At 44.1% G+C, this 16,061-nt stretch overlaps 1 protein-coding gene and 1 pseudogene across 1 annotated transcript in view; both read right to left on the minus strand.

Moving 5' to 3' along the window:
* Window positions 1-1,642: 1,642 nt before the first annotated feature.
* Window positions 1,643-7,334, minus strand: LOC139034431 (zinc finger protein 79 pseudogene; annotated as a pseudogene).
* A 93-nt stretch (window positions 7,335-7,427) lies between these two features.
* Window positions 7,428-16,061, minus strand: part of ATOX1 (antioxidant 1 copper chaperone) — a 31,100-nt gene continuing 22,466 nt past the window's right edge. The window contains exon 4 of the mRNA XM_070465676.1: window positions 7,428-7,902. The gene's annotated coding sequence lies outside the window, so the exon portion shown is untranslated. The remainder of the gene's footprint in view (window positions 7,903-16,061) is intronic.

Raw genomic sequence — 16,061 nt, forward strand, 5'->3', positions numbered from 1 at the left:
AAATCCTAACTCTTCCTCCCCAAACTGCCTGCATTTCAGAACAACTGTTGCCTCTGGGACCAGGAGATGCAATCCTCTGAGTGCCTAGGTAGGGCGGTGTTCTTATCCTGAATCAGAGTCTTCCCTGCCCATATGGGGGCTGAGAGTGGGAAGAGGGATGGGCCGGGGGGAAAACTCGGGTGCAATAAAATGGAGATAGAGTCAGTGAAGGCAGAGGGACAAAAGGTACCAGCCCACTGCTTCCCGTACCTCACTGCAAGTGCTAGAATAAAGATACCATACTTTCCCATTCCTCTACAGGGAGATAACATAAAGAAATGTCACTACAGGACTTTTAAACTAACCCCATCAATAGGAATCCCTCCAAAGAATTGTTTTAATCTTTCTATCTCAGTCTTCTCTGTGGATTAGGGATAAAGGTATCTATCCCCGTAAAGCAATTAAGATCCAGGCAGATACTCCATGTAAAAGGCTTAGCATAATAACTGGAACATTTCACTACTTCTTGTCCACTCCGTACATTCACCAGACCCAGAAACAACTCCTTACCTTGCCTAGCCTTCCTGGAGTATAACTGTCTTTTGTTTATTTTACTTTATTTATTTTGGAGTGTAACATTCTTGTTGATTATCTGTGACCCTTGCTCTCAGTCTCCCTTTGGACCCAGAAAACCCAACTTTGGAACCCTGGTCATTCAATTTATGGCCCCTGGGTTGAATGACCCAAGCAGGTATGCTTGGAACACTCAAGAAACCAATCAAATTCTTTTCTATGAGTGTTCATTGGAATACTAATGACCATTAAGAACAGCCAGGAGGCTAGGATGGATCTGATCCATTTTTTTTTTTTTTCTAAAAGACTTTTCCAAATTCCCTTGGTAGACACACCCAGCCCTTGTCTCTATTAACACTAACCCTAGGCCGGTCCCATCACTTCATGGCAAATAGATGGGGGGAAAATGCATCACTGACTCAATGGAGGTGAATTTGAGCAGACTCCAGGAGATGGTAAAGGAAAGGGAGGCCTGGCATGCTGCAGTCCAGGGTGATGCAAAGAGTCAGACACAAATTAGAAACTGAACAACAACAGCTAGAGGCCATTTCCATGTGCCTTGCTTTAACGTGCCCTAGTCTCATCTTCAGAATAGATCATTTTACCCTTGGTTTTAAAGAGGCATGTCCCAGTACCTCCATAACAATCCTAAACCCTTAAAAATTTAGCATCCAGTGGTTTCCCAGCTCCCATGTAGTTAAGGCCAGACTTCTCAGCTTTCCATCAAGACTCTCCAACATATGACCTCAACATAGGCCATCATCTTTTATGCAACTTGTACTTAATTCATACTTTAGTGATTATTTTCTGTAGACTGCTCACCTACTTTCTTTCTTTTTCCCAAGTTCAACAAATGCTTATTGGACTTGAGACAAAACCTTTCCCTTTCTGTATGATCTGTTAGAAATTTCAGATGCATGCAGGCATATGTTAAGATTTGGTTAAATAGCCCAGTTTAACACAAGTGGGAGGGATGGAGCCTTACTGAACTGGAAAGTATCTGGTCTATAAAAGACATTCAAATTTAAAATGCTATGAACAAAGTAGTCACCAAAGAAAACACATCTGTTGGCCTAGGACCGTCAGAAAATCATTGCTATCAATTCTTTAATAATACATCCCCAATTCCAAATGAAATTATACACAGATTTTCAATATATTAACAAATAACAGTAGTGTTTTATCAGTGTAAGTTTATTTTCTGATTTTAAACATTATTTTCAGAATTTCCTAGAAATCCAGTAGTTAGGACTCTGGACTTTCACAGCCAAGGGCCCAGGTTCAATCCCTGGTCAAAAAACTAAGATCTGCAACCTTCTCAGTGGCTTGGCCAAAATAAATAAATAGCTAAATAAACATTGTCTTATCTGTTTGTGAAAGCCAGTCAACATGAAGAGCAGGCACGGATGATCACAAGAACTTAAAACTAGGATTTAGGTTTCAATCATAGACTTCAATCAGCCTCATAGCCAATTCATTGAATAATATATTTTTATGCCATAATATTGAGAGAATATCAATTTATAGATACATAGTTGAAAATGGGCACAGTTTTTAAACAGCTCACTTTGAAACACAGAATATTTTGCAGTTAAACAGAGAATAACTCTTGAGAGTCCCTTGAACTGCAAGGCGATCAAACCAGTCAATCCTAAAGCAAATCAACCCTGAATATTTACTGGAAGCACTGAAGTTGAAGCTCCAATATTTTGGACATCTGATTCGAAGAGCCAACTTACTCGAAAAGATCCTGATGCTGGGAAAGATTGAGGGCAGGAGGAAAAGGGGGTGACAGAGGATGAATGTTTGGATGGCATCACTGACTCAATGGACATGAGTCTGAGCAAACTCCAGGATATAGTGCAGGACAGGGAAGCCTAACGTACTGTGGTCCATGGGGTCACAAAGAATCAGACACAACTTAGCAACTGAACAACAAACAGAGAATAAAGGAGAGGCTTGATTCCAAAATCTACACACACACAAAAAAACTTAAGCTGATAGTTAATCCCTGATATTTTGTAGACTTCTCTTTCTCAGAAATAGAAACAATGATTTTTAACTAAATGTGTGATGAACAGACTTTTAAAAACTGAATTTCCTCAAATTCTTTGCAGATAGATGTGGTCATATAACTAAGTTCTGGCCTAACAATGTACATAGTAGTGTCATATGCAATTTTGGGGAAATGTCTTGCCGACAGAATGCAATTGGGGTGGGTGGAGCTTAAGCAGCCACTTTGGAACACGACATTTAAAGCCCTTGTGGAGTGTGGCAGAGCAGCAAAATAGAGTGAATCATGAAGCTGTGGAGTCCTATCCCAAGGAGAGAGGTGCGAGGCCTTGCACCAAGGCCATTGAGGTGGAGACCAGAACCAAGGTTACCTCTGAAGCTAACCCTTTGTAAATGTTGCCAAAAGCCCCCTTGATCATCACTAGCAAGCTTCCTGACCCCAAATTGGGCAAAAATGCCCACCTTGGTACTTACCCTATAGCACCCTAACCAATCACCTAATGCCACCCTTCCAGCAGGAATTATCTATGTCTTGAGACTATGAAAATTGGCTGCTAACCTGCAGCTCAGAGGTTAAAGCATCTGCCTGCAAAGCGGGAGACCTGGGTTCGATCTCTGGGTCAGGAAGATCCCCTGGAGAAGGAAATGGCAACCCACTCCAGTATTCTTGCTTGGAGAATCCCATGGATGGAGGAGCCTGGTGGGCTACAGTCCACGGGATCGCAAAGAGTTGGACACAACTGAGTGGCTTAAATTTCACTTTTTCAACCCACGAAAGGGCTTTCCAGGTGGCGTTAGTGGTAAAGAACCTGCCTGCCAATGCAAGAGACATAAGAGACGTGGGTTCGATCCCTGGGTCAGGAAGATCTCCTGGAGGAGGGCATGGCAACCCACTCCAGTATTCTTGCCTGAAGAATCCTGTGGACAGAGGAACCTGGTGGGCTGCAGTCCATAGGGTCACAAAGAGTCAGAGGGGACTGAAGTGACTGAGCATGCAACCCATGAAAAAAGTCTCAGCTGCCTCTTGAGCCAGCCCTCTGTTCTAACAGCATCCTGTTGACTCTCCCTGGCCTGTCAGGAGGTCAGCCTGCTGCATTTGCAGCACCCTCATTATCTCTGCTCCTGCTCTTAATAAACTCACTCCCTTCTGAAATACTGTGTGTCTGGAAATTCTTTTCCAGCCCACACTCAGGCTGCCCTGACAGAAGCCAGAACTCCAGCCCTTGATAACTTGCCTCCAAATTTTGTTTGTTTGAGGGCAGAACATATTTCTGTGTTATTTAAGGCATTGCTAGTTTTTCATTCGGTTTTTGATACTTATAGCTGAAACTGTGATACAGAAAATTAAACTGATGATGGTCTTGAATGGGTTAAAATTTGTTACCTAACACTTATAAGTGTGCCTGTTGTTCCTTAAGATGTTCAAGTGAGCCTAATATCTAAAACAGCTGATGGGTAGCAGAATATGCCAGTCCAAAGTACGAAGGATGATTCTCAAATTTTGGTCTCGAACTCTCTTATTGCCTTAAAAATTATTGTGAGGGAGTTTCCTGGTGGCCTAGTGGTTAGGATTCTGGGCTGTCACTGCCGTGGCCCAGGTTCAGTCCCTAACTGGGGAACTGAGATCCCACAAGATGTGTGGCATGGCCAAAAAAAAAAAAAAAAATTGTTGTGACTTTGAATAAATGTTTTATTTAGTTACAGTTGTCAATATTCACTGTGTTAGAAATGAACACTAAGACTTTTTTTTTTTTAAGGTGTAAAATAGTGACTATTTATTAAAAGGTGCTTTTGCATGTGGCTCTGGGCTAAGCGTTCAAATTACCTGTCAGGTCTCCATCCACTTCAGTTATGTTCCCAGTTACTCTCCAGCATGGAGTCTCTGATGTCTAATGAAAGCTGAACTACACCTGAAGGCCTTCCCACACTCTCTGCATTCATAGGGTTTCACACCAGTGTGAATTCGCTGATGCTGATTGAGGGATAAACTCTGGTTAAACGCCTTTCCACACTCACTGCACTCGTAGGGCTTTTCTCCTGTGTGAATTACATGATGCCGAATGAGGGCGGAGCTTTCACTGAAGAATTTCCCGCAGTCATTACACTTATAAGGTTTCTCTCCATTGTGGGTCTTTTGGTGGATTATAAGGTTTGTACTTTGGCTGAATGCTTTCCCGCACTCACTGCACTTGTAGGGTTTCTCTCCAGTGTGAATCCTCTGGTGGTTTGTGAGGTTTGCACTCTGGCTGAAGGCCTTCCCACATGCGTTACATTTGTAGGGTTTCTCCCCTGTATGGATTCTCTGGTGCTGAATAAATGCCGCACAGTAGCTGAAGGCCTTCTCACAGTTGCTGCACTTGTAGGGCTTCTCCCCTGTGTGAGTCCGCTGGTGGTTGGTAAGATTTGCACTGTGGCGGAACGCCTTCCCACAGTCGCTACACTCATAAGGCTTCTCTCCAGTGTGGATTCTCTGGTGCTGAACAAGGGCTGAACAGTCACTGAAGGCTTTCTCACATTCGGTACATTTGTAGGGTTTCTCTCCAGTATGAGTTCGCTGGTGTTTTGTGAGGTTTGCGTTTTGGCTGAAGGCTCTCCCACATTCCCTGCATTTATAAGGTTTCTCTCCAGTGTGAATCCGCTGGTGCTGAATAAGAGATGAGCTCTGGCTGAAGGCCTTCCCACATTCATTGCACTCGTATGGCCTCTCCCCAGTGTGGCTCTTCTGATGCTGCATTCTTCCCAAAGCTCTCTGCGTGTGTGTCACATGTCCGGGATCTCACTTCTGTAGGAACTCTCTGCCGTAGAGAAAGGAATGGTCTCAGATTGAGGCTCTTCCCCAGCTCACTGTTCCTGTGCTCTGGCTCCCCAGAAGGCATCTCTACACTTGGATCTTGGAATGATTCTTCAGAAATGTCTTGCTCAGGTGGTGATTCAGATATAATCTTCCAATCTGGACAGGCATTCCTTAGGTCGTCTCTCTTGAGCATCCATGAACCTTCCCTTTGTTCCAACTGGAAGTTCATACCAGGCTGGGAAACTGGAAGTCTTGGGGCCCTGCTATGAGACCAGCTGCCATTCCTTCCTCTTCTGTGTCTTCTTCCTGGGGAAGGGCAGGGTCTGGAGAAGGTGGTTCTCCTTCCTCCAGCATCCGGGTCCCCCCCTCGCGCCACCGCCTCCCAGCAGTTCTCTGAGCGTCGGCGTCGCTTCACTGCCGCCCCAGCCCCACTCTGGGCTCTTCTCTCAGGCCTCTCACCTCAAAGGCCGGATCTGAGTCTGCGGGGCTGAGCCGGTCCGTGCTGTCCAGCCGGGTCTCTCATTGTCTCCACAGCCACAGCCGGGCGTCGGCTGGGGAGCCCGTGACGCAGCCGCCGACTCGGTCTCTAGCGGAACACCGCTTGAAAAAGCCCGCTCGCTGCCGTTTACGTGAAAAGGTTCCAGGATACGGCTACCGCTTGGAGCTCAGAAACAGCCAAGACTTTTTTTAAAGAACAGGAATATACAAACACACACCCCGTTAGGTATCAGAGCAAAACAACATCTGGAGCCAACACATCATGTAACCTCTGGAAAACTCCCCTGGATCCTTGGGAGAGAATGACAGTGAAAGAGGCAAATAACATCTTAGTGTATTATGAACATATAGTTTGGAACTTGTGGACCCTTAAAGGGACCCCCAGAACCCTGGGGCCACACTTTGAGAACCACTGATCTAAAATATGAAATTTTAATCAAATATTCGGGGAAGCAGGACATACCTTCAGTGATTTAAGAATCTCAGAACAGGATGATGATGCCTAAGATTCAGCAGTAGATAGTTGTTGGGATTTTGGGGGGCCACCAGCACCCATTTTCCATTCTTTGGGCACCATACCTTGATTTCCCTCTTGGGCAATGACATCCTCTCCTGCATTCTCAGTCCAGCTTAGAGAAAGAGGGTGTGACTAGGCTAATTCCTAGCAGTCGGGCAGTAGGAATGAGGAAAGGAGAGAATTTGATGGGGACTGGACTGGTTTAGTTACTTAAGTTACTTAGTGTTCCAGGCTCCATGATAATAGTGACTGTTTCACGGAGGAGCATGAGGAGGAAGGCAGGTCTGTAGCAAAGGATCTGGTGTTTTCCTCCTGGGCTGGACTAGGAGTGGATGTGAGATCCAGAGTAGAAGCAGCCTCTTGAAGATCACACTGGGAGGCCCATGTGAACACGAAGCCGGCATGAGAGAGACAGAGAGCCATCCTGGGACATTGGTCTGAGTCCCTAAGCCAGCCCAGGGCAGCCTCCGCCGTCTGTCTGCGCTTCTGCTCAATCTGAAGACCGTCTGTTTTGCTCAGGGAGCTCTCTGCCCGCGTCCAGCCAACACACCAAGCTTCCTAGACCTCCTCACAGTGAAGAGAGAGGCCAGGTGACCCAGGGCTGGTCAATAACTTGTAGGCAGGTCTGTGCGCGGAAGGTTCTGGGGAAACTTGTGAAAGGAAGGAGCCTTTGTTCTTTATCCCTGTCTTCTCAGATTGCAGGCATGAGAGATGAGAAGGGGAGCAGTCGGGGAGCGAGAGGCACCAGGAAGGCTGCCAGAAGGAACGGGTTGATTTACAGACTGAGATAAACGTGTTAGGATACAAACGTCTGTGACACACAGCAGCCTGCAATCCCTACATGGTAGACAGCCCTGCTCCTGGCCTTTTGGTTTACAGGAGCCTGTCAAGTTCCTTTGGGGCTTATGCCGCTTTGGCTTGCGGGCTCTGTCACTTTCAGGAGAAAAAGTCAGATTTCTGGCTCTGAGGAGATCTTGTGTTTACTCAAGTGGGTGGCTAACCTCTTCTCACGTCTCTGAGACAACGACAGCTTTAAGACAAGAGGAGATGATGTTTGTTACGTGGCAGAGGAGAATCATCCTGTGGTTTCACAGAAACAGTGGAGCAGGAGGGTGAGAGAGGAAGAAGGTCCCGGGAGAGGGCAAAGAGCAGCCTGAAGGAGAGCAGAAAACGTGTACCGGCATTGGAAAAGAACTGAAACGGTGTCTGGGGCCACTGTCTGGGTCATGCACATAATTCTGATGACTCTACAGTCAAGCTATGTAGGGGAGGCTCCTCCAACTTTTAGCAAACTGCAGTTGGCCCTCACACTCCTGAGACGTGAAGAACTGCATTCTTTGGGGGCCTCTCTGTTCGGGGCTTTTCCTCTTTCCTGGGGAGGGTCAGGGCGAAGTCGGAGGGAGAATAAGACTTCATGTGAGCACGTGCCAACTTTACAGTCAGAAAATCTGGATCGAAGTCCTGATTCTGTACCAAATTGCTGGGGATCTTGAGCACTGTATTTCATTTCTTGAGACTCAGCTTCTTCCTGTGAAAAATGATCGTTGTTAGAGTCGTCTCATAGAGCTGTTGCAAGGATTAGATGAGCCGGCAAGATGTAACATGAAAGTCTTAAATAAGGAGTAACCACTAGGGGAATAGCCTAGAGAGTACAGGGACCGCTGAGTACTCTTGCTACTACCTTTGACGCTTTTTATGAATCTATGATGATTTCAAAGTTAAAAGTTCTAAAAAAAATTCTTGTTTTTCTCATTAATAGGAAGAAAGAGACAAAAATTTACATGGCCAGGTACAGGGTTTTGTATTTTCCTAGCAGTCGAGCAGTAGGAGTGAGATGAGAGAATTTGAAGGGGACAGGAATGGTTTAGTTAATTAGATTAATTAACTAGATCCTTTATAATGCTCTTAGAGATATAAAAGTAAAGATTATAGAGCTTTTAAATGACTGGTGATGGTGGGACTTTGTTTTCTTCTATCGTGGCTCTGCCCAGACTAGGCTGCTTGAAGCTTTGGAATTTTCCAGGGTTATGCTCTCACAGAGGCAGGTCAGCTATGTTGATCCCCTTTCATTGCTCCAGCCCCACCACCCTCACAACAGGCTGCCCAGCCATTCCAAACCCCACAACATTCCTCTCAGAAATGTGGTCAGAATCAGGAAATAATACCTTGGCTCCTGGGTCTTTCTAGAACCTTCTCTAAGATACCAAGTCTTTCAGGCCCATGACCTCATCCCTTCCCTCCGGTGTCTCTGGAATGGATTAAAAGCCTCTGGTGCCGGAGGAGATTGTATTAGCAAGTAATGTGCTTAGCTCAGAGACTGGCACATAGAAAGTGTACATTAAATTCAAGCTATCATAGTTCATGGAAAGCATCAGGACAGGTCAGTATGTGACCCAGCCCTGCTATCAAGTTGCTGATGACTTTCAATAAGTCTCTCAGCCTCTCTGGATTAGTTCTTCCTTCTCTGAAATAATGAAAGAGCTGAACCAAAAAATAGGTCCCTCTAGTCTAAAGATCTCTGAAACTCTTGACAGAAAGTCTGAGCCATTCCCTGCTAAGAAGCTGTCCTGGCTTTGAAACACTGAGTTATCAATGCCTCAGTAAACTACACCTCCTCTAGGGAACTCCCAGCCCAAGAGGGAAGGCTACTGAATGACAGAGAGCTTTTCAAGATATTTGGCCAGGGCCATGCTGACTCAGAAGAGACAAACAGTACAATTCTCAGTCCTGAAGGTAACAAGAAGTGCCCTGCCAGTCCCCGGAGAGAAAGCCCGCTGTTAACTCATGGAACGGGGCAGGGCTTTCATTGAATTCTAGAATGTCAGTGCTGGAAAATCTCTTAGGGAGTTTCTGGTTCAGGGGTTTTTAAGCCATGTTCTGTGGGTGCTTCTGCAGTTCTACAAACTGTTAATATTCATCTCCTTTTGTATACTTCAAGCTGTATTTAAAACCATGACTGAAAAACAATGAAGATACCAATATTGGTCACCCATAACTTTAAACACATCAGAAATGAAAATTCATTAGTATGTTGTGGCAGAGTCCACTGATATTGTCCCCTAAACCTACCCTTCCTTCTTCTCTTTGTTGTGGAAACTGCAGTTGGCGTGGGCGGGGCGGGGGCATTGGTCCATGGCCACCTAAGTTAAACACTACATTTCCCAGCCTTCCTTGTAGGTAGGTAAGACCATGTAATGAAGTTTTCGTTAGTGGGATATAAGTAATGGTTGTAAGCACTACTTCTGGGTGTTTTTTTTAAAGTGAGGGTCTATGCTCTTCTTCTTCCCTTTTCTCACTGGCTGTGGTGTGGACATGATGCTGAAGCTCAGTCAGCTACCTTGGACTTAGAAGTCTCATGCTGAAGATGATGGGCAAAAACAGAGAAGGGAACTTGGGTCTTTGATGATCATTTACCTGCCTGTTTGTGGCTCAGATGGTAAAGAATCTGCCTGTAATGCAGGAGATCTGGATTCAATCCCTGGGTTGGGAAGATCCCCTGGAGAAGGGAATGACAATCCACTCCAATATTCTTGTCTGGAGAATCCCATGGGCAGAGGGGCCTGGGAGGCTACAGTTCATGGGGTTGCAAAGAGTCAGCCATGATGATCATTTAGTTCTAACTTGATTATATTGAGTTCCTGGACTGTTTCTCTCCAGACTTCATTTATATGAAAGAGTTATAAACCTCTGTCATTTTTAAAGTGAAGTCACTTAGTCATGTCCGACTTTGCGACCCCATAGACTGTAGCCTGCAAGGCTCCTCTGTCCATGGGATTTTCCAGACAAGGGTACTGGAGTGGATTGCCATTTCCTTCTCCAGGGGATCTTCCCGACCCAGGGATTGAACCTGGGTCTACCTGCATTATAGGCAGACGCTTTACCCCGTCATATTTAAGCCACTTTTATTTTCTTCTTGTTGTTGTTTTTGATTTTTTGGTGCTCAGCTTGTGGGATCTTAGTTCCCCAACTAGGGATTGAACCCAGGTCCTTGGCAATAAAAGCACAGAGTCCTAACCATTGGACTGCCAGGAAATTCCCAAGCCACTTTTATTTCGGAGTTAGTGCTTTGTTTAGTCTCTAAGTCATGTCCAACTCTTTTGTGACCCCATGGACTGTAGCCTGCAGGCTCCTCTGTCCATGGGATTTCCTAGGTAAGAATGTTGGAGTGGGTTGCCATTTCCTTCTCCAAGGAAACTGCCAGTTGTAACTATCGCTCAGGTCAGGAAATAGAATTTTGCAGTTATACAGAAGAATTCCACATGCTCTGACTCAATCACAGCAACCTCTTTGCTCCTAAAAGCACAATATCCTTAAGATGTTATGGAAAAATCCAAATGAATTTTCAGGCCAACCCAATATACAGGATAAAGTTTAAGACTTTGTTTGAACAAAGTCTTCCTCTGGTCAAAAGTTAGAAAATAACGGAAATAGTGTGACCACCTCATTTTACAGAGGGAGAACATGAGGTTCAGAGAGGGGAAAGGACTTCCTAATATCAATCAGCAAATTAGTGGCAGAGAAAACTAAGACTTTCCCTGACACCTTAGCATTTCATTTTCTAATTCTTTCTAGGGGAAGGGACCCTCGATACAAGGTATCAGCCTTACCTAGTTACTCAAAGATAGGAAAGATTTGCAAATATAGACTCTTTAGTACAGGGCATTTCATCCTTGACCAGCACAAAACCTGGCTCTTTCCACTCAGATCTTAGGGCAGAAAGGCTGCCAGTGGTTTTCCCCTGATGGCTTTGCATTTTAACCTTGAAGGATGCATCAGCAAAGGTGGAGTCATAGACACAGAGTCATGTAATGGGGATGCTAATTGGATGAAGTGATCTCAGCATTTCTCAGAATCCAGCATAGGGCATCTCGCCCAGGGTGCTGTGTGCACCCACCCTGATACACAAAGGTACTCAGAGAGCACTGTGGTTAAGTGTATTGCTGAGTCTCTAGGACCAATAGGAGTGAGATGTAGGCTGGAGCAAACCCAAGCTCTTCCGCCATATTCAATCAAATGCTTTGACCTACATGGGGCTACTCCCAAGTCAGAATTCCAGGGAATCACTTGTGCTCATGAAAGTCAATTATGTTACACTGTGAAAAGTTCCTGTTGTGCTTTCATGTAGGACCTGATAGCATCTCATATTGGCCAGACTCCACAGTCCTCTCTCTCCTAGATTTTTGGATGTTTAAGGATAGGCTTATTGGCTTCTACCTTATCCTATGGGTTAAAATTAGCAATCAACATTTAGTAAAGATGTTATTATATATTCCGTGATTGGGGGTAGGGTTGTGTTCTGAGGACTCCAAGTTTTGGAAACAACACAATCTCTCTTTTTGGAAAACCCATGAAGTATGGTATTAGTATATTGAAGGTTCTGTGAATCCCCAGACTGGAGAATTTTGCTTGATTTTGACTGACCTAGCATTTCCCAAACTTTTTTGACTTTTGGCTCTTGTGTTTCACTAACACTATGGCAAATGATGCTGAGCCTCTTTGAGGGATAAAGGATGCATTAATACACATGGACCATATATACAACATAGCTAGAAATGCACCCTTCTGGCCCATGTAGCTCATCTTTCTGGAAAAGTACAGAATTATCCCATATTCTGTAAAAACCCATTCCTAACAAATCCAAAAAGCCGTTGTGGAACTGACCTCAACCTGCCTAGTCTGGGGTGGGTTCCCACTGGCTTGTCCTCAACGCCTGGCACCTGGCTTGTTGTACCAAGATCCCTGGCCAGCCGGCAGCCACCCAGTGTGTGTCTGGGCTTGTTTTTCCTTCCTCTCCCTGCTCTTTTTAGAACACGGCTGAATGGCTCCAGTCTCCCGGCCTTTCTCCCAGCCAACACTGGACCCCTCCAAGTCTGGCCAGCTCCTCTCCCACCCGCCTTGAAAAACACCAGCTCCAAGCTGGGAACCACAGCGCCGGGCTGTTTTCCTCCCTCCTGCCCCCCCAGGAAGCCTTCCCTTGCCTGGGCTTCCTTCCTGGGGCCTTGGCTGCCCACCCATTTTTAACTCGTCAGCCCAGTCACCTGAAGAAAAAGAGACTTGCAGGAGACCCAAGATGAAAGAGTCTTTAATCCTGTGGCTTTTGGAGTTTTGTTTTTAGCAGGAAAACCTTATTTTCAAAACAAATTATTGTGAAGAATTTACCAGTTTATAGAACAGGTAAATAAGGACGTTTATGGCAGGCTTGTTTATTCCGGCAAAACACTGCAAAGAAATGAAATGGCCATTGGGAGGGGATGGGTTTAATAAAATTATGGTGAAGTCATTCAATGGAATATTATGCAGCCCCCTAACAACATGAGGCAGTTCCCAATGATAATAACAAAAGTGCTAGGAAAATCCTTCCTCCATGTGGAAAATGTCTGGTTGATAATTTAACTTGGGGGCAAAAATGAAGATAACCGTGCACATTGCTATAATGGACCAATTCCTATTCAAACTTGTCTGATATTTTTATGGTACTTAAATATGATGACCAAACATCCCAGTTCACCCAGAACTGAGGGGTTTCCCAGGACACAGGACGTTAAGTGGTAAAACTAAAAAAATCTCAGGCAAGGAGATGAAGTTGTTCTCCTATACTCGGCAAGTTAACACTGTTTTAGAAAGAATAAGATCATTACTAGTTTTAGCCCCCAGTATATTCACAAATAAAATTGAACCAATATTTGTATTATAAATAGAAGGGCAAAACTATGTGGATTAATATGAAATATGGAATCATTGTAAGATGCTGTGAAATGCAAAAAAAAAAAAAAAGCCAAAATACAGAACATTGTGCTAAGTATGTTCCCATTTTATATGTTTTCTCTCTTGTTTTTCCTAAAGTTCAGGGTCAGAGAGCAGTAAAGGATTTATCTGTATAATATAAAAATGAAGTTTATGACTTCTTATCTATTTGTGTACCCCATTGTAAGAAAATGGCTGGACTGATTCTTACCAAGTTTTGAGAATATATTTGGGAGTGTCTGACTTAAAATATAGGCTTCCCAGGTGACTTAAAATACAGGTTGCTTGGCATATAAAATTTTCACTCTAGGGGTCCTTGGTGGTTTGGTGGTTGTCACTAAGTCGTGTCCAACTCTTGTGACCCCATGGACTGTAGCCCACCAGCCTCCTGTCAGTGGGATTCTCCAGGCAAGAATACTGGAGTGGGTTGCCATGCCCGTCTCCAGGGGATCTTCTGACCCAAGGATTGAACCTGTATCTCCTGCATTGCAGGCAGATTCTTTACCAACTGAGCCACCAGGGAAGCCCCAGGGGTCCTTGGAGGGTATGTCATACAGATAAGCAGTCATTCTCCGGAGAAGCTGGCTCTGGTTAACAAGGGAGGCCCACAAAGTCACCAACTGGAAAAGATGCACCAGATGGGTTTGGGTCCACTGACACAGAGAAAGAAAAGTGGTTTCCAGTCAATGTCCAAAGTACAAAGTCACAAGGTAGACTCTCCAAGTGGAAGGCCTTGGTGTGCAGGCTGCTTCCCACATGGGGAATGGATCAGATGTCCATGCGTATAAGGATGGTTGTTCCCAGTGGAGTTACTCTTTTGGATCTGAAAGCTTGCATTTGCAGACTATTCCTGAAAGATGCTTATGAAATTGGTGATAATCAGTGTCCCCAAGGAAGAGAACCACAGATCTAAGATGAACTGGATGTTCATTTTTCATTGTATATCCTGTTGAACTGTTGGCAGTGTTTTCCATGTTTATATATCATCTTTTTTCTTTTAATTGATGAGCTATTACAAGCACACAAAGAAAGTTTAGAGACTATTAAGTTAACATCTTTGTATGTACCTGCTGGCTTTAACAGATCTTAATGTTTTGCCATATATGGTTGTATAGAAAAATTTATAGTTTTCTTCCTGTGTCTTTCTCCTTTACTGTCACACAGAACACTTTTCTTTTTTTGGCCAATTTATGCTTGAAATATAATTAATTTACAATGTTGTGTTAGTTTCAAGTGCACAGCCAAGTGATTCAGTTATATAGATATATATATTCTTTTTCAGGTTCTTTTCCACTATAGGTTATTATAAGATATTGAATATACTTCCCCATGCTATACAGTCAGTCCTTGTTGTTTACCTATTTTTTTTTCTATGTATGGTGGTTTGCATCTGCTAATCCCAAACTCCCAGTCCCTCACTCCTGCACCTACCCTCACCCTTGGCAACCACAAATCTGTTGTATATATCTGTGATTATGTTTCTGTTTCATAGATATGTTCATTTAATATTGTTCATTTTAGATTCAACATGTAAGTGATAGCATATGGTATTTGTCTTGCTATTTCTGATTTTGCTCAGTATGATCATCTCTTGGTTCATCTATGCTGCTGCAAATGGCATTGTTTCATTTCTTTTCATGGCTGAGTAATTTTCTGTTGTGTATATATACATACCACATCTTCTTCATCCATTCATCTGTCTATAGACATTTAGATTGTTTGAATGTGTCTTGGCTGTGAATTGTGAATAATACTGCTATGAACATAAGAGAACATGTATCTTTTTGAATTATAGTTTTGTCTGGGTATATGCCCAGGAGTGGGATTGCTGAATCATATGGCAAGTCTGATTTTTTGCGGAACCGCCATACTTTCTCCATAGCTACATGAATTTACATTCCCACCAACAGTGTAGGAGGGTTCTATTTTCTCCACACTCTCTCTAGCATTTGTATACTTTTTAAAAATTGTATTTATTTATTTCTGGCTGCATCGGATCTTTGTTTCTGCACATGGGCTATTCTCTAGTTGCCATGTGCAGGCTTCTCATTGCATTGGGTTCTCTTGTGGAGCATGGGCTCTAGGGCTTCAGTAGTTGTGGTGCATGGACTCAGTTGCCCCATGGCACATGAGTTCCTAGTTCTGGGACCAAGGATTGAACCTGTGTCCCCCTCATTGGTAGGCAGATTCTTAACCACTGGACCACCAGGGAAGCCCCTGTAGACTTTTTAATGATTGCCAATCTGACTGGTGTGAGGCGGTTAATCTTAACAAATAAGAGGATCAGTCATTTTTTATTTTATTTTTTGGTTTCATAGTAGCATGTGGGAACTTAGTTCCCTAACTAGGGATTGAACCCATGCTTCCTGCAGTGTAAGCATAGAGTCTTAACCACTGGATCACCAGGGAAGTCCCAAGAGAATCAGTCTTGATAGAAAGGTGCTGGGGGCCTGGAGCTTCACCATCTATTTCTCTTTCCCCTGAGGCACCTGTAGGAACCTTGGGTTTCCATAGAACACAGTTTGACATACTGATTTAGTCCATGGATTGATAAAATTTCTCTGCAAAAGGCAAGATAGTAAATATTTCAGGCTTTGTGGACAATCTCTGTTGCAACTATACAACTCAGCCATTGTAGTGAAGAAGCAGCCACAGATAGTACATCCAAGATGAAAATGTGTCCATGGAAACCATTTAGTGAAAGAAGCAGGTTACAAAACATCAGCACCAATAAAATTATTAAAATGCTTATTGAGGTCCTCCCTGGTGGCCCAGTGGTAAAGAATCCACTTGCCAATGCAGGGGACATGGGCTTCATCCCTGATCCAGGGAGATCCCACATGCTGCAGAGCAACTAAGCCCGAGCACCGCAATTACTGAGCCTGTGCTCTAGAGCCCAGGACCCGCAACTGCTGAGCCCACAGCATCCTAGAGCCCTTGCTC

Source organism: Odocoileus virginianus, chromosome 3 (genome assembly GCF_023699985.2).
Source record: "Odocoileus virginianus isolate 20LAN1187 ecotype Illinois chromosome 3, Ovbor_1.2, whole genome shotgun sequence".
NCBI lineage: Eukaryota > Metazoa > Chordata > Mammalia > Artiodactyla > Cervidae > Odocoileus > Odocoileus virginianus.